Raw genomic sequence first — 19,328 nt, 5'->3', positions numbered from 1 at the left:
CAGATTCGATTCATAACATTAATGGACAGGATTTCTAGGCGTAGTCAGAGCGTTGAGGGTATCCGGTTTGGTGGATGCAGGATAAGATCTCTGCTTTTTGCAGATGATGTGGTCCTGATGGCTTCATCTGGCCAGGATCTTCAGCTCTCACTGGAACGGTTCGCAGCCGAGTGTGAAGCGACTGGGATGAAAATCAGCACCTCAAAGTCCAAGGTTCTCGCCCGGAAAAGGGTGGAGTGCCGTATCGGAGTTGGGGACAAGATTTTGCCCCATTTAGAGGAGTTCAAGTACGAGGGAAGAGTGGATCGCAAGATCGACAGGCTGATCAGTGCCTCTTCTTCACGCTGTATCGATCCGCTGTGGTGAAGAAGCAACTAAGCTGGAAGGCAGAACTCTCAATTTACTGGTCGATCTACATTCCCATCCTCACCTATGGTCATGAGCTTTGGGTTATGACCGAAAGGACAAGAACACAGGTACAAGTGGCCGAAATGAGTTTCCTCCGCAGGGTGGCAGGTCTCTCCCTTAGAGATAGGGTGAGAAGCTCTGTCATTCGGCACCGGGACGTCATAGAGGACGGCGTGGCGCAGTTGGGAGAGTGGCCATGCCAGCAACCTGTGGGTTCCTGGTTCAAGCCACACCTTCTACCTACCTAGTCACGTCCGTTGTGTCCTTGAGAAAGACACTTCACCCTTGCTCCTGATGAGTCGTGGTTAGGGCCTAGCATGGCAGCTCCCGCCATCAGTGTGTGAATGTGTGTGTGTATGAATGGGTGAATGTGGAAATAGTGTCAAAGCGCTTTGAGTACCTTGAAGGTAGAAAAGCGCTATACAAGCATCACCCATTTACCATTTACATTTACATTTCGGAAGAGGCTCTAAGTAAAATCGCTGCTCCTCCACATCGAGAGGAGCCAGATAAAGTGGTTTGGGCATCTGGTCAGAATGCCACCCGAACGCCTCCCTAGGGAGGTGTTTAGGGCATGTCCGACTGGTTGGAGGCCACAGGGACACGTTGGGAAGAGTATGTCTCCCGGCTGGCCTGGGAACGCCTCGGGATCCCCTGAGAGGACCTGGACAAAGTGGCTGGGGAGAGGGAAGTCTGGGTTTCTCTGCTTAGGCTGCTGCCCCTCGGATAAGCGGAAAACATGGATGGATGGATGGAACATCCCTGTCTGTCCACTGTCCTTGCTTGGATACCGGGACACATCTGAGCCTGAACCTAACCGTTAAGCAGAATTGAAAGTGCGATCGGAACCGGAAAAATCTTATCAATTCCCATCTCTACCAGTCCTTACTTTTTTTTATTGCGTACGACCACCATGGGGCCAATGAAAGTGGCGGCTGACCGCATTTTAAAGGCCTGCTGAAATGAGATGTTCTTATTTAAACGGGGATAGCAGGTCCATTCTATGTGTCATACTTGATCATTTCGCGATATTGCCGTATTTTTGCTGAAAGGATTTAATAGAGAACATCGATGGTAAAGTTCGCAACTTTTGGTGGCTAATAAAAAAACCTTGTCTTTACCGGAAGTCGCAGACAATGACGTCACTAGGGTGAGGGCTCCTCACATCCTCACATTGTTTTTAATGGGAGCCTCCAGCAGCAAGAGCTATTCGGACCGAGAAAACGACAATTTCCCCATTAATTTGAGCGAGGATTAAAGATTCGTGGATGATGATATTGATAGCGAAGGACTAGAAAAAAAAAGGCGATTGCATTGGGACGGATTCAGATGTTTTTAGACACATTTACTAGGATAATTCTGGGAAATCCCTTATCTTTCTATTGTGTTGCTAGCGTTTTAGTGATTATAAATAGTACCTGATAGTCGAAGGGGTGTGTCCACGGGTGTCTTGAGGCCAGTGTTTAAGGGAAGTCACGGCAGATACAAGGACGGCGCAAACTCCGCAGATCTCCAGTAAGGGGCGACTTTTGAACACAATTTTCTCGTGGTCGGGAACCATGTTCGCTTGACCGCTCTGATCCATAGTAAAGCTTCACCTCCGGGATTTTTAAACAAGGAATCACTGTGTGTTTGTGTGGCTAAAAGTTAAAGCTTCCCAACTCCATCTTGCTACTTTGTCCTCTCCATTATTAATTGAACAAATTGCAAAAGATTCAGCACCACAGATGTCCAGAATATTGTTTAATTGTGCGATGAAAAGAGACGACTTTTAGCCGCAAATAGTGCTGCGTTAATATTTCATCAGTCCGCAACGTTTTCAACAAGAAACTCCACTGGAAATTTAAAACTGCAATTTAGGAAACTAAAAAGGCCGTATTGGCATATGTTGCAATGTTAATATTTCATCATTGATATATAAACTATCAGACTGCGTGGTGAGTAGTAGTGGGTTTCAGTAGGCCTTTAAAAAGGAAGGTGACAAAAGGATTGTCCATCCATCCATCCATCCATCCATTTTCTACCGCTTATTCCCTTTCGGGGTTGCGGGGGGCGCTGGCGCCTATCTCAGCTACAATCGGGCGGAAGGCAGGGTACACCCTGGACAAGTCGCCACCTCATCGCAGGGCCAACACAGATAGATAGACAACATTCACACTCACATGCACACACTAGGGCCCATTTAGTGTTGCCAATCAACCTATCCCAAGGTGCATGTCTTTGGAAGTGGGAGGAAGCCGGAGTACCCGGAGGGAACCCACGCATTCATGGGGAGAACATGCAAACTCCACACAGGAAGATCCCGAGCCTGGATTTGAACCCAGGACTGCAGGACCTTCGTATTGTGAGGCAGACGCACTAACCCCTCTCCCACCGTGAAGCCCCAAAAGGATTGTGTTCAGGAAAAAAATAGTAGCAAAGTTCAAATGTGGTGTCTGAATGGTTATAAAATGTGTTTTGTGTTTGTATTTTTGCAACTTTATAACACAATTATTGGATGTTTACTCACTGGAAAAAATAGTTTTTTGCCGTTTGCCCTTTTGTAATGGATTTGTTGGTCACAAAGACGTATCAACACGCCCCACCCCTGATGCATCTTTTGATTTGTCAGCTCGCGGCCCACGGTGGAAAAGGTTTAGACCGTCATTCGAGTTCGAGAAACTACGACTCAGCGCCTCATTGTCAGAGGGCGGCGAGAGAAGCTGTGAAAGTGAGGGCAAAATAGTTTTAGATGGATTTTGGGTAATTGTGAATGAAAAGAGTGTTGCTTTGTGTTTTCTCCCCGGGTTTGAATGTCAGCAATATGTGCTCAATGAAAGACATTTTGCTTCATGCTTCCCTCCAGAGAGCTGTGCAGCGCCTCGGGCCCCACTCTACTTTGCCTAAGTTTTTTCTTCCCCCCCCCCCCAATCCCACATCCTCCACCGCATCAGGCTTAGTGGGTGACCCTCCCCCCGCCCGCCCGCCCGCCCGCATCCCCCCACCCCCCTCAAGCGCAGACACGGCATTTGCACCGCTGAGGAGAATGTGAGCTAATGAAAGTGTAAAGCCTGTGTTCACTAGAGTATAAAATTCACATTTGGCCAAGACTGACTGTGCAATCTGATATTATGAGCACCGCCAGTGCCGAGAAAGCGAGGGCTGAAGGGGGGGGGGGAAAGGACGACGCAAGTCTTTGTGTTGTTACTGCTCGGCAGAAGTAGCGCTCAGGTAGAACAAACGCACAGAAAGAATGGTTTTAGCGTCCTGGAAACAATGACGGCTAAGTGTTGTCGTGGTTGCGTCAAAAAACCACCAAGGTGACTGAAAGGTAACACGAAGGAGAGGGAGAGCCGCAGACATGACGACACGGAAGGTAACATGCGCCGCCATTTTTGTTGTGGACATGAAGCATCTGCTTACTTGGGCAAGAGTCACGAGACACTTGGTTGAGCTTTCCTGAAGAACATCATCAAGAAATCATTAAAACAGCGACTTTTATTGAGTGTCTCGTTAGCATTTTTGCTATTGTGACAGGTACGTCACGTGAGACTTTCCGTAGCTATTTGAAGGCTAAAAGCCAGTGAGCTAGATTTTCCTAGCTTGTTTTCTATGAATTTATTAAACAATTGAATTGTAATATCTGACACCTCGATAAAGCATTACAATTGTTAAAGGCCTACTGAAATGATATTTTCTTATTGAAACGGGGATAGCAGCACCAGTTTATGTGTCATACTTGATCATTTTGCGATATTGCCATATTTTTGCTAAAAGCATTTAGTAGAGAACATCCACGATAAAGTTTGCAACTTTTGGTCGCTAACAGAAAAGCCTTGCATTTACCGAAAGTCGCAGACGATGACGTCACATGTTGATGGCTCCTCACATATTCACATTGTTTTTGATGGGAGCCTCCAACAAAAAGAGAAAACGACAATTTCCCCATTAATTTGAGCAAAGATGAAAGATTTGTGTTTGAGGATATTGATAGCGACGGACTAGAAAAAAAATAAAATAAAGTTAACAAAAAAAATATGTGATTGCATTGGGACGGATTCCGATGTTTTTAGACACATTTATTAGGATAATTCTGGAAAATCCCTTATCTTTCTATTGTGTTGCTAGCGTTTTAGTGAGTTTTAACAGTACCTGATAGTCGGAGGTATGTGTCCACGGGTGTCTTGACGCCAGTGTCTCAGGGAAGTCGACGGCAGCTTTATGGACCGCGCAAGCTCAGCTGATCTCCGGTAAGAAGCGACTTTTCACCACAATTTTCTTACCGAAACCTGCTGGTTGACATTCGGTCGGGATCCATGTTCGCTTGAATGCTGTGATCCATAGTAAAGTTTCACCTTTGGGAATTTTAAACAAGGAATCACCGTGTGTTTGTGTGGCTAAAGGCTAAAGTTTCTCAACTCCATCTTTCTACTTTGACTCCTCCAATATTAATTGAACAAATTGCAAAAGATTCAGCAACACAGATGTCCAAAATACTGTGTAATTATGCGGTTAAAGCAGACGACTTTTAGCTCTGTGTGTGCGCAGCGCTAATATTTCCCAACAGCCCGTGACTTCAAGTGTACACATCATCATTACGCGACGATTTCAAGAAGAAACTCCCGGGAAATTTAAAATTGCAATTTAGTAAACTAAAAAGGCCGTATTGGCATGTGTTGCAATGTTAATATTTCATCATTGATATATAAACTATCAGACTGCGTGGTCGGTAGTAGTGGGTTTCAGTAGGCCTTTAAACACATTTAAAGATAGCTTTAATTATGTACAAAAAAAAAAAATTGGGCTACATGAGCTAGCTTACCTGCCTCTTTGGGAAGCCATATTGGAACAGTCACAAGACTATCTTTAACATTTCCTGTACTGACTTAGGGACTTGATGAGTTAAATTTTTCCGCAAAGCTGTATAAAATACATTTTCATACATTTAAAGGGTTAGGGTTATGCATTCAAAAAAGGTCAACAATGTGACCATTCCACAGAACCAGTTCCATTTGCGTCCCCATGAAAAAAAAAAGTACTTTAAATAGCTGTAAAATATATGTATTTTTTAATGAAATAACGTGTCCCGCGCAATGATATTTAATAACGATGCAATTCTAGATATTAATTCAAACTACCCTGAACACTGGACAATTAGCGTTTGTGGTCAGTCTATACTTTACTTCCTAAAATTCAACTTTAATAAACATCAGGGATTCTTAAACTGTGGTACATGTACCACTAGGGGTACAGTGGCTTTATTATTATGATTGTGAAATAAAACCTCTGCCTTGTTCTTGATGAATACTTAGACCTACTACATGGCTGTATTTTAATGTTGGTCATCATGGTTGTTGATTAAAAAAATAAAATAAAATATATATATATATATATATATATCTATATATATACATTCACATGTGTATATATGTGTGCGTGTGTGTGTGTGTGTGTGTGTGTGTGTGTCACTCCTTATCTCAACTATACTTGATTTAAATAAAAAGATTAAACAAAACCCCAATTTAATTAACATTTATTATCCCGGTCATGGTCCTGGTTTTAACTCAGTCCTGTTACCCTAACATAATCCCCCATGAAAAATGTCATAGGAAGAACACAAGGAAATTGACTAATTTTTTTCCCATCAGATTCCAACTATGACACATTCCTGTTACCTCGATTACTGTATTGCTGTATTGTGTTCATCTTTGAAAAAAAAAAATATATATATATTTATATATATATATATATATTTTTTTTTATTGAATCACTGTAATGTACATAGTGTCAAACATGCTATTGTGTTTAATGTATTTGTATATTCTATGCTTAAAAACGTACTCCTTCTACTTCCAGTCCTGTGACTTAGTTGAGTAATATTCAGCTTCGGAACATTGTACAATTAAAAAAAAAAAAGTTTTCACCCCCTTTCTGTAGGAGAAAAGCAGACATTAATAGCTCGGAGTCTCGCCTGTAATTACAAAAGCAACATAAATATAATGAGATCTTTGTTGAAGCTGTGGTAGAATAAAATGTAATCCAATTAAATTACCTTTGGCGGCAAGATGAATCTTTTTTCTTCTTGTTTTTTTTAAACTCACAGGTTAGGAAAGGAGAGCTGAATTGTTTTAAAGAAGAGTGGCAGGTTGTTTTTGTGTGTGTGTTTTGTTAGCGTAACAGTAGCCACACTTGGTCAAAAGTTCAGCCACATTAGAGCTGGTTGACCTATTTTCTCCACTAAAAAACGTACAATCTATCGTTTGTCAGTTTGTCGTCTTGTCCAATCACATTTGTCACATTACTCACTCAACTTTTACACTGCTGAGAAAAATACTAAAATAGCAGGGTCAGGTAAGCTAGCTCATCTCGCATTTTTTGGGCATTAAAGCTTATTTTGGATCCATTTAACAATTATATCAAATATTACAATGCAACGGTTCTTACTATATTTATTGATTAATATTAAATAAGGAAAACAAAACGATCACAAAAATGGGATTGGGTCAGGTATGCTCATTTCCAAAAGCTTTTTATTATCTTTTACCATGAAATATTATTTTACGTGCGATTTTAATGTGAGTCCAATTACAAATAAACTGTTCTTATTATATTTTTTTCACTAATTCATGATATCGAGCCATCCTATGAGATATCCGTCATGTTAGCAATCAGGCTAATAATAATAAACTTGATAATAAATGTCAATGTTTCAATTATTTTTACATGAGTTACAGTAAATAAATCATGTACAAACTATGTTACATGACACATCTTTCACATATGTTAGTATGATTTTTCTGTGTTCCACTTGGTCCGTTGTTTTTTTTAAACATCTTTTTTAATTTTATATAACCATCTTTTTTAATTTTAGCACAGATAGATCTGGATTCTTTAGGTTCATTTATTATATCCACTTATCTCTGAATTATTATTATTGTTATAAAAAGTACTCTAGTTTTCCAAGTCGTCCCTCGACGCTTCACGACTTCACGGTAGTGCAGATTTTCAAAATGTATTCACAAAAAATTCATGGCACGTTTCCACGCTGTTTCATGTTTGACTATGGCCCACAGAAATATGCAAAATGTGCTTATTTGCATATTTCTGTCCTAAATTAAGTATTTGCAAAGATAAAAATGGCTAAATTAAATTAAAATAACAAATCCAAGGTACTGTACTTGATTACACAGCATGTCATCACCGTTATTTGAAAAAGTTGCAGTATTTTCACAGTTTAGTGGCCGTGTTTAAGTACTGTTTATATGTTTGTGTGAGTCTGTGTCACTGTACTGTATATTTCATTTTCTATTAATATGTCTACCTTATTGGGTAAAAAGAGTATAAAAGTGACTATAAGGGGGGTATTTCATGTATCAAGGGCTCTAATGTTGTTAAAAATTGTATTTATAAGGTTGTAAATAGGTTTTCTAAGCTTTAACTAAAAACATATTAGATTCATTAGCAAGAATTACTATTGGCGGTGATTAATTTATCGCTTAGCAATAGCGATAAATTAGGGACAACTGGAATAGCAAAACTTTTTTTTTCGTTGCACAACATACCAGCAGTATACGTAAACACACATAACTATAGTACATGTATATATATATATATATACATATATATATATATATATATATATATATATATATATATACATACATATATATATATATATATATATATATATATATATATATATATATATATATATAGATATATACATATATATACACACACACAATACATGAGGCAATTCATGATACATAAGTATTAAGAATAAGGCATCATGGGTGGGGAAGTATTTTAAAAATAAATTATTTGATACATTTAATACATTCTAATTTATTGCTTATCAACAGCGATAAATGAGCGACGACTGGAATAGCAATATTTTTTTTTCCGTGGCAGAACATACCAGCAATATATGTAAACGCACACAACTATATTTTGTAAATATATATATATATATATATGTATGTGTGTGTGTGTATGTATGTATATATATATATATATATATATATATATATATATATATATATGTATATACATATATATATATATGTATATATACATATATATACATGTATGCAATTATATATAATGTATAATATATAGGTATGTATGTATATTTATGTATGTGTGTGTATATATATATATACTGTATACATACTGTATATATATGTATATATGTGTGTATATATACATATACACATATATATTTATATGTATATATATATATATATATATATATATATATATATATATGTATATATATATATATACACACACACACACACAGTACATGAGGCAAATCATGATACATAAGTAATAAAAACGAGTAAGCGTAGGGGAAAAAAAAATATTTTAAAAATAAATTATTGTGATGATTTTATCTACAAATCAGAATCATAATTTCGTTATGAATCAGTATTTTCCAGCACTCCTAATATAAATACAGGAATAAAATAACTACCAGTGTATAATTACCAGTGTATAATTGAGCAATCAATGCGGGATAACTTATTAAATCAGGATAGCTAAATTAAATTCAGAAATTACTTTACCAAACATCTTGAACTATTTCTTTAACTTGTTAGTAGATTCACATACATTTTTCTCAATCCGTTTTACGCTGCATACGAAGCATCGTGCTGCGTTTTCCATTTTTATCAAGTAGCAGGTTGTTGTTTGCTTTGTGCGAAGTTGTAACAATTTAAAAGTGTATCGGGATGTACTTAGTAAAAAGAAACAAAAAAACACAAATATTGTCAATAACAGGGGTCCCTTTCTGTCCTTTAAGAAGCAACATGAAGCAGATTGTTATTACTTAACTAAATACACACGTTTTTTTGAAGGATTCAAAGTTCATGAGCGTTAGCGTGCAGGCATGTATTAGTTTCATGTTTGCACGATAACTACACACACATGCTAGCACACATTCATAAAATGATCAACTTTACATTTTTCCAACTGTAGTTCAGCGTGCTTACTATTATCTAATCGTAGTCACCTCGAATAACTGCGCAATGAAGCAACACATGCGTGTTGAGCTGGAAGGAAAAGTAGCGAGCAGGTTGTTGTTCGAAAATGCTTCGACAGAAGATTGTCATGCCGCTATTAGGCCGTCGTGCTCGTCAGCGTCATCAGGCTTTGGATGGTTGGTCAAGAAGATGAAAGCTGGGTGGAATCCCATCAGTTGTTTGACTCGCAGCAGAACAGGATACTTGTGTGGCGGGGGGGCGGAGGAAGTGTACCGAAGAGCCAAGGTGGCAATTATCATCAGGGCTCGATCCCAAATTACAAGCGTCTGATTGCCGACTATCGCCTTTCATGCCTGTTTGGGGTCATACTTCCTGTAAAATAGCAAGTGGTTGGTCATATATATTCTATTTACACGGGCCCAGCTGCACGCGGATGGCCGGGCCTGAAAGGCGCGTGGGTGTAAGAAGCGGCCCTCCTTCGCTCACTTGCTCACTCGCGCAAATGTGTCCTAACGACCTCCAACCCACCAGGGTTCCTTTCAAACGGAATGCAATGAAAAACACTCATTTCTGCAAGAAAATATATTTGTCTATTTTTATTTGAAAATAAGTGTTAAATAGTGCACTAATTTTTCAAATGTTGCTTTACATACTATGTTAAGAGTAATTCTATAATATATATATATACATATATATATATATATTTATTTATTTTTTATTACACAAATGCAGCTCAGAAAAAAATGTAAAGCGTACAAATATGCATACTACAGTGTTGTTTTTTTCTATATTTTTTAACATACAATAAGTGCAATGTTTATAATCCTAATAAAAATGAAAATAAATGTATTCATTCAGCATTTTTAAAAGACACTCATGGGCAAAATAAAGTACATATAAAAACAAAAACATTGTACTAAATCAAAAAATAGGGCTATAGTTACTAAAATTATTTAGTATTTTTGACACAACATGAATATATATATCAAATATATAAAATAATACAATGTAGTGTTTTTTTGTTTTTGTTTTTTTGGACCTATATAGGTTTTATTTATTGCGATTATTATAAATTATTACACTTTTATTTCTCCAAAACTGGAGAAAAGCATTGACATCAAACAGCAGGGGGGAAGCGAGGTGTGTGTCGAAAATAGTCATTTTTATGAGCGTATCAATAACTTGGGAGTTTTAGTTTTATTTTATCTATAGTGGAAAGCAATTGTAAAAGCGAAACAGAGATAAATAATTGTTTGTATAACACTAAAGATAAGATGAAGGTAGTAATTTATTATTCTGTATATTTGTTTCCACTATATATATATATATATATGTATGTCTATATATATATATATATATATATATATATATATATATATATATATATATATATATTAGGGGTGTGGGGAAAAAAATCGATTCGAATACGAACCGAATCAAATACGTTGTGCGATTCAGAATCGATTCTCATTTTTATAAAAATCGATTTTTTTTATTTTTATGTAATATTTATTTATTTATTGTTTTATTTTTTTCGGTTTGTTTGTTCTTTTATCAATCCAACAAACAACTACACAGCAATACTATAACAACACAATCCAATTCCAAAACCAAACCTGACCCAGCAACACAGAACTGCAATAAACAGAGCATTTGAGAAGACACAAAAACGACACAGAACAAACCGAAAGTTGTGAAACAAAAATTAGCAACAAAAGTATCAATATTAGTTATAATTTCAGCATAGCAGTGATTAATAATCCCTCATTGACATTATCATTAGACACTTATAAAAATAAAAAAAAACAACAATAGTGTCACAGTGGCTTACACTTGCATCGCGTCTCATAAGCTTGACAACACACTGTGTCCAATGTTTTCACAAAGATAAAATAAGTCATATTTTTGGTTTGTTTAATAGTTAAAACAAATTCACATTATTGCAATCAGTTGATAAAACATTGTCCTTTACAATTATAAAAAGTTTTTAAAAAAAAATCGACTAGTCTGCTTGCTTTATATCAGTGTTTCCCACAGGTCAGGCATCTATTTGTGGTGGTTTGGTCGGGCGGCGGCAGTGGGGTGTGTCGGTGGGGGGTGGGGGGGTGTCATCAGTTGCAGCGATGACCAAGAAGAATGCGGAGTTGGAATATAATTACAACACTTTATGTACATATTCATATACATATTTATATAATATTTACATATGTATATAATATGTAACTACAAGCTCCATTCACAGACAGAGTCCCATTGCTTTTATGAGCGGTCGGGCGAGTCAAAAGCCGGAAAAAAAAAAAAAAAAAAGAAATATTTTTAAATTTTTATTTAATTTTATTTGTGGCGGCCGTAATTCTTTCATGGCGGGCCGACATAAATAAGTGAATGTGTGGGAAACCCTGTATATATATATATATATATATATATATATATATATATATATATATATATATATATATATACGCACACACATATATATATATATATATATATATACACACACACATATATATATACACACACACACACACACATATATATATATATATATATATATATATATATATATGTTTGAGACCCTTGCTCTATATTTAACTACATTTAGCTTCTGATACACACATTGCTGCTCTCCTCAGGGCAAGTTCAAGAGCCTATGGCCAAAATGGAATGAATGTTTTTCCTGCAGAGGTCCGAACACTAAAAAGTCGTACGGTGAAGATGTAAATGAAGTTGGGACTGCAGCTGTGTCGCGCGTGAAAAAAAAACTACATCTTTGTCTGGACTGTACAACTCTGTCTTAAGTATAAAAAACTAAAATAGAGCACAAAAAGAAAAAAAACCTCGTGTGTGAGCATGACACCACCTGCACTCTAACACCCAGAACATTTCTTCTCAGAAAAGCAAGTTTTTGCAGTACTTTTTACTCTTGAGGAATAATGTTTGATTTCAAGTGAAGGCAGAGGCGAACTCACAGGATTAAAAATGGATGTATTTCAAGTTAATTTAGAACATTCATTCACAGTGGGGGCTTCAACATGGCACCGGTATTTTCCATCAAGTTGACATTTTGTTTAATTTTTTTTTTTTTAAACATTAATACAAATAATTACACATTATAAATCCTTTTTTTCAATTGGGTATTTATTGAGGAAATTATGATGCATAAAATAATGCATATAATTAATGACCTGAGGTCCCAGATTTAGCCCAATGAGTACCATCAGAACAACAGTATGTACATAACACATTAAATATTATAGAATGTAAATACTGTGGGTTAGAAATAGGTTAATACAAATATGTTATAAATACAATGGAATGGATTGTGATCTTGGAGTAACAATGACAGCAAACACAATCAATTAAAAGCCCAGTTCGGCAGAGTCAGGACAATATTAAACTTGCACTAAGTAAGATTGCAGAAAAACGGACTGCTTATAAGATACTTTCATGCCATTTTTGACAAGCTGTTTGTTTTATATTTTTAATAATAAAACAGTCTTTAAAAAAAACATGTTTTAAATACTTTAACAAAACATTTTAATGAGCGGACTCAAAGCAAACTTTGGAAAACATTAAGTCACATGGAAGATTTGGAAATAATCCTACTTGCAATATATTTATTTTATTTATTTAAAATAAAAATACATAATTGCATATTTGTGTCATGACTTTAAGGACACCCTCCATACATTTGAACAACATTAACATGAATTTAACAATGCATTTTCAGCATTTAGTTCCACGTTTTCGTATCATTTAGCCTTTCAATTAATTCCATACATTTTGGGTTGTAACCTATTGTGATACAGCTAAAAATATAAATGGATATTTTCATGAGGACTGCATACATAGAAATAAGGAATAAGTGTGTGTGTTTGGAGGGAGGGTGGACACTTAAATAATGTTTTACATTGGGAATATTCATTGCAATCCAATGTAGATAAATCTGTTGTATTATAAAATAAAAAAGTGTTTTTTTGTTTTTTTTTTGATGACAAAGCAAATAAGTGAAATATCTAATAATATAGCTTAATGATAATATAGCTCGATTAATCTATTTCGAAGAACATGCCGGGGGTGCATAAATAAGAACCACAAGGCACAAAACGCGCTTTGGATGCTTAATTTAAAAGTTATTAATGCAAAATGAATTGTTATCCAAGCAATTAACGTTTGATAAGTCATTGATTAGTTGTGACATGCAGACTTGGCGTCTCTTGGGAGGAACGATGACATGGTCAATTAGCCTGATCGGTCGGTGTGCGGCCTTGCCGCAGGAGCCGGGTTCGGCTCATTCCTCACCCGCTCCTGTAGGCGGCACCCTTGCTCCGCTTTAGCCCGACCGGAGCCGAATGGCCGCGGCTCTTCAGCGTGCATGGACAAGCTGACCGAGCACTCACCTCGCTTTAGCTAAACACATTATTCAGTCCCCCGCTCACGTGGCCTTAGCCTACATAGCAGCCCTCGCCAGCCGGCTTGTTGGTACAGAACTGGCAAAAAAAAAAAGAAAAAAAGCTCAGAATGGATGACCCACATCGCAGATAAACACCACACAGGCCAGGCGTGTCCAAAGTGCGCATCGGAACATAACAAAGAAGATGTGAAAAAACATGTTAGCATTGGGAAAAATATAGCATGGCATTCAAATGTTGACCAGTAGTACAAATCCCGTTTCCATATGAGTTGGGAAATTGTGTCAGATGTAAATATAACGGAATACAATGATTTGAAAATCATTTTCAACTCATATTCAGTTGAATATACTACAAAGACAACATATTTGATGTTCAAACTGATAAACATTTTTTTTTTGCAAATAATCATTAACTTTAGAATTTGAAGCCAGCAACACTGTTGTGATCCGCTGCCCGGATCATCCCATATTCTAGTTTTGTTCCGTTTTTGTATCACTTTCTGTTGTTTGACTTCTTTAGTTCCTGTTTAGTCTGTTTCCATGGTTTCATATTAGTTCCACCTGCTACTCGCTGTTTACGCACACCTGTTACTCTTGATTACTGCTTTATTTAAGCCTGTCCCTTTTGTTCATTCCTCCCCGCATCTTAATTTGCTTACACGCAACAAGTGACGACTGCAATTCTATGTTTCTACTCGCTAGCTTTCGCGCTATGCATTTTATTTCCCCTAGCTCTCATGCTAGTAGTTTTTGTTTTGCCTTTTGTGCCCTTGTGCCAGTATTCTGTTCATAGTCTGTTTTATTAGTTAAATAAATATTTTTTTCTTACCGTACGCTGCGTTCGAGCCCAACTGCATTCTGGGAAGAATGAATCCGGCATCACAATGCCCAGCAAGCGTTACAAACACGTGACAAAGAAGTTGGGAAAGGTGGCAATAAATACTGATAAAGTTGAGGAATGCTCATCAAACACTTATTTTGAACATACCACAGGTGTGCAGGCTAATTGGGAACAAGTGGGTGCCATGATTGGGTATAAAAACAGCTTCCCAAAAAATGCTCAGTCTTTCACAAGAAAGGATGGGGCGAGGTACACCCCTTTGTCCACAACTATGTGAGCAAATAGTCAAACAATTTAAGAACAACTTTTCTCAAATTGCAATTGCAAGAATTTTAGGGATTTCAACATCTACGGTCTATAATATCATCAAAAGGTTCAGAGAATCTGGAGAAATTACTCAACGTAAGCGGCATGGCCTGAAACCAATAACCGTGACCTTCGATCCCTCAGACGGCACTGTATCAAAAACCGACATCAATCTCTAAAGGATATCACCACATGGGCTCAGGAACACTTAAAAAAACACTGTCACTAAATACAGTTCGTCGCTACATCTGTAAGTGCAAGTTAAAGCTCTAGTATGCAAAGCGAAAGCCATTTATCAACAAGATCCAGAAACGCCGCTAGCTTCTCTGGGCCCGAGATTATCTAAGATGGACTGATGCAAAGTGGAAAAGTGTTCTGTAGTCTGAGGAGTCAACATTTCAAAGTGTTTTTGGAAATATTCGACATCGTGTCATCCGGACCATAGGGAAAGCGAAACCATTCAGACTGTTATCAATGCAAAGTTCAAAAGCCAGCATCTGTGATGTTATGGGGGTGCATTAGTGTCCAAGGCATGGGTAACTTACACATCTGTGAAGGCACCATTAATGCTGAAAGGTACATATGCTGCCATCTAAGTGGCGTCTTTTTCATGGACGCCCCTGCTTATTTCAGCAAGACAATGCCAAGCCACATTCAGCACGTGTTACAACAGCATTGTTTTGTAAAAAAGAGTGCGGGTACTGTTACAAATATGCGCCACACTGTGAACCCACACCAAACAAGAATGACGAACACATTTCTTGAGAACATCCGCTCCGTAACACAACATAAACACAACAGAACAAATACAGAATCCCTTGCAGCACTAACTCTTCCGGGACGCTACAATATACATCCCCGCTAACACCAAACCCCGTCCTCCTTATCCCCAACCTTCCGAATTCGGAGGTCTCAAGGTTGACAAGTATGCCACAGCGGCACCCGTTGCTCGGTGAGAAGAGCGATGCAAACTTTCATTTCAGGGTCCCAAAACATCTCCACTCGATTTGTTGCTCTTGACTTTCTTGAACAAACAGTATCAAAATGCTCTGATTACTCAGGTTGTCGGGATCAGCAAAAATGAGATTTGCAGGTAAAATGTCCGATGCAAGCAGTCCTGCAGGACACCCAGTTAACATCTCAATTTGCTCCAATAATCTTTTCTCGTATTCTCGTCAAGTCATTTACCAAAGGTAAACATTGTAGTCCGTAGGCTGCTGGAAGCTTGCAGATACACAACAGCTTAGAACACAATAGCACACTAGTTAGACATACATATGAGGAGTCCTTATGTGAACAATATTGCAGTCTAAAACAGCACATTTGTCAATATAAACACATTTTGAATCTTTCAAGTTGCATATTATAGAATAAAAGTCTCTAATGCAGAAGAGTGTTTTAAAGTATCCAGACAGGGCTCCCTTGAAGGACTGAACTTTCCAAAGTGTTTTAAGCATTATATCCCACCCTTTTACGGCTTTTAGGAAATAATGGCGTGAACTATGCGCATCAACTTTATGTGTTGTCAGCTAATGATAGTCATTTATCATTGAATGCATTTTCATCACGACAACATGACTGCACATTATTAGTTATTTCTCTTGGACTGCTTTTGTTTATGCCCTCCCTGTACGAGACACATGTGAGGGGACAATCCTGAATGCCAGAGCAGTTATAATTCAATATATTTAGCAATCATCAAAAATGTTTATTTTAAAATGATAAATGTTCTGTTAAACCACCAATTGTGTCACATTGTCGTCTTCTTGCCAGTCGGTCGCGCCACTTTCTAACGCGCTGGCACTTCCTGCTCGTCGTGGCGCTCCTTTCGGTGTCCGGTGGCTGCGTCTGCTGCGGGGGCTCATTTTGCTCTGGGTCGATCTCGTCGCTCTCGTGGTCGTTGTTGTCCGTTGTTCTCTCTCTTAATTCTGCCACGACTGCTCCTCCCTCTCCCCTTTTATGCTGCAGCGGAAGATGATGGGATTGAGACCAGGTGTGTAGTTTAGGCACCTGACTCGGCTGGTTGCAGCGTCGCTCCGAGTGCGCCCCGCCTCTCTGCTTCGCTGCATGCTCCGCCTCCTCGCCGTCATCTTGGGCCGGACCACCGTTTGTCCGAGCCTGTTGTCGGCTCCTCGGCTACGTCTCTCCACAACAGCATAAGTTAATGCCTGTTGGATGTGTTATTGTATTTCATACCTACCGTTGTTTGACTAAATTCACTTGATGAAACCTTTTTGTAATATTCCACACTTCAAAATAATACAATTATTTATGGGGCGGTATCGCTCGGTTGGTAGAGTGGCCGTGCCAGCAACTTGAGGGTTCCAGGTTCGATCCCCGCTTCTGCCATCCTAGTCACTGCCGTTGTATCCTTGGGCAAGACACTTTACCCACCTGCTCCCAGTGCCACCCAAACTGGTTTAAATGTAATTTAGTTATTAGGTTTCACTATGTAAAAGCGCTTTGAGTCACGAGAGAAAAGCGCTATATAAATATACTTCACTTCACTTCACTTCACTTCATGTATGATTCCTGCGGATATCTTTTCTGAACAATATTAAAAGCCTACTGAAATGAGATTTTCTTATTTAAATGGGGATAGCAGGTTCATTCTATGTGTCATACTTGAACATTTCGCGATATTGCCAGTATATAGTTTTGCTTTGTGTATAATTTTAAGCTGTTTGCAAATTAATGTGTTTATGTAACAGCAACACGTGCTTGTGGTGTTCCAAAATTGTATGGAAAACAGGAATGTTACACCCCATTAAAGCAATACAATTGTTATAAGTCTTTAAAATTAGCTTTAAAAATGAGCTGGCTTACACACTGTACCTTTGAAGAAGTCATATCCTGGCATTGTCACATAACTACTCTTAAAATGTTCGTGATTTAGCATATGTACTGTATGTGGCTTCTCGTGGGTTTGGAAATAATTGAAAATGCCATTTTTCCCTTACTAAACATGAACATTTTAGCCATGATGTGAACGCTTTGTGATGTTTTCCCACCAGGTACTCCGCGTCTGCGGGGAGAATTCGAAGTAAACGACTGCATTGGGCGGCCATGATGAACTCCGCGTGAACCCGGGCTCGCATCTTTAGGAGATCAGGCCATGTGACGTGATGAGGCCAGCGCTCCAAATGCACTAAATCCATGTTTGGAAGCATCGTTGTTGCTACGCAGACTTAATGATCATCTCGTGAATATTACCACCACACTGACATGTGAGTTCCTCAGAAATGTTTCTAACTTTAGATTAATTGAGACTGTATTGATCCAACAAAATGAAAAAACTATTATATATATATATATACATATATATATATATATATATACACATATATATGTATATATATATATATATATATATATATATATATATATATATATATACATATATATATATATATATATATATATTACAATTATTTTGTATTATTATAAAATAGGTATCACTATGTATAAATGGTGGTACAATTGGGAGTTGTGTCGGAAAAAGATTTATCTTAACAATTATTATACACTCCAACACACATATTTCTAATACAATAGTTAATAACTCAATATTTTACCCAATCTTTTATGGCCTAACAGTAGAGTTACAAATAAAAGTATGTCACGGTCATATATATTCAATAAGCCTTAAATATTGTTTGTCCAAAAAAATGGACATAAGTACAACATTTTCAAGATCATAAATAAAGACAAAAACATTTACATAAAAAATACAAAAGTGACTTTACAACAACAAATAGTGAAATTATAATTTCAGTACATTCACGCTAAAGCAAGGACATGATTAAATAAAAAATAATTATACTTTTATATATTTTTAGAATATACTGTCCAATTACTCTAAGGAGAGAATTATATAAATAAATCAAAAAACAATATTTTACTTATTCAATGTAAGTGAGTGGTGGACAGTTAGTAAATAAGCATTAGAAAAATAATTAATTTTAAAATACGGAATTAGTTAAACATTTGACAAATATTTCTGTAAATACTACTCAATATTTAATTTGACATCTGTTACAAAAAACGTTTTTTTTATTTGTTGTATACTAAACGGGTTAGCATACTAATATGTCGACCTACATTGGACTGGCAATATCGTTTTAAAGACGCAAAAGAAAACGTAAAATATTACTTGTGTCCCAGCATTTTTTTTTTCTGTATGAAAAAAAAATCTTGGACAAAGAAGAAACAATGAAATACGTAATATTTATTTATGTCCTTGGTATACATACTTGGATTGATAATTTTCGAGTTGACCCCAAAAAATCTCTTAAAAGATCCTGAAAGTGGAGAGGTGGATTATACTGAACGTTTTGGTATAAATGTAATACCAAGTAAATACATGGCCACTTTGTTAATACCAATACTGCTA

The sequence above is a fragment of the Nerophis ophidion genome, linkage group LG13 (genome assembly GCF_033978795.1).
Source record: "Nerophis ophidion isolate RoL-2023_Sa linkage group LG13, RoL_Noph_v1.0, whole genome shotgun sequence".
NCBI classification, from domain to species: Eukaryota; Metazoa; Chordata; class Actinopteri; order Syngnathiformes; family Syngnathidae; genus Nerophis; species Nerophis ophidion.
Note: the sequence above shows the minus strand (reverse complement) of the source record.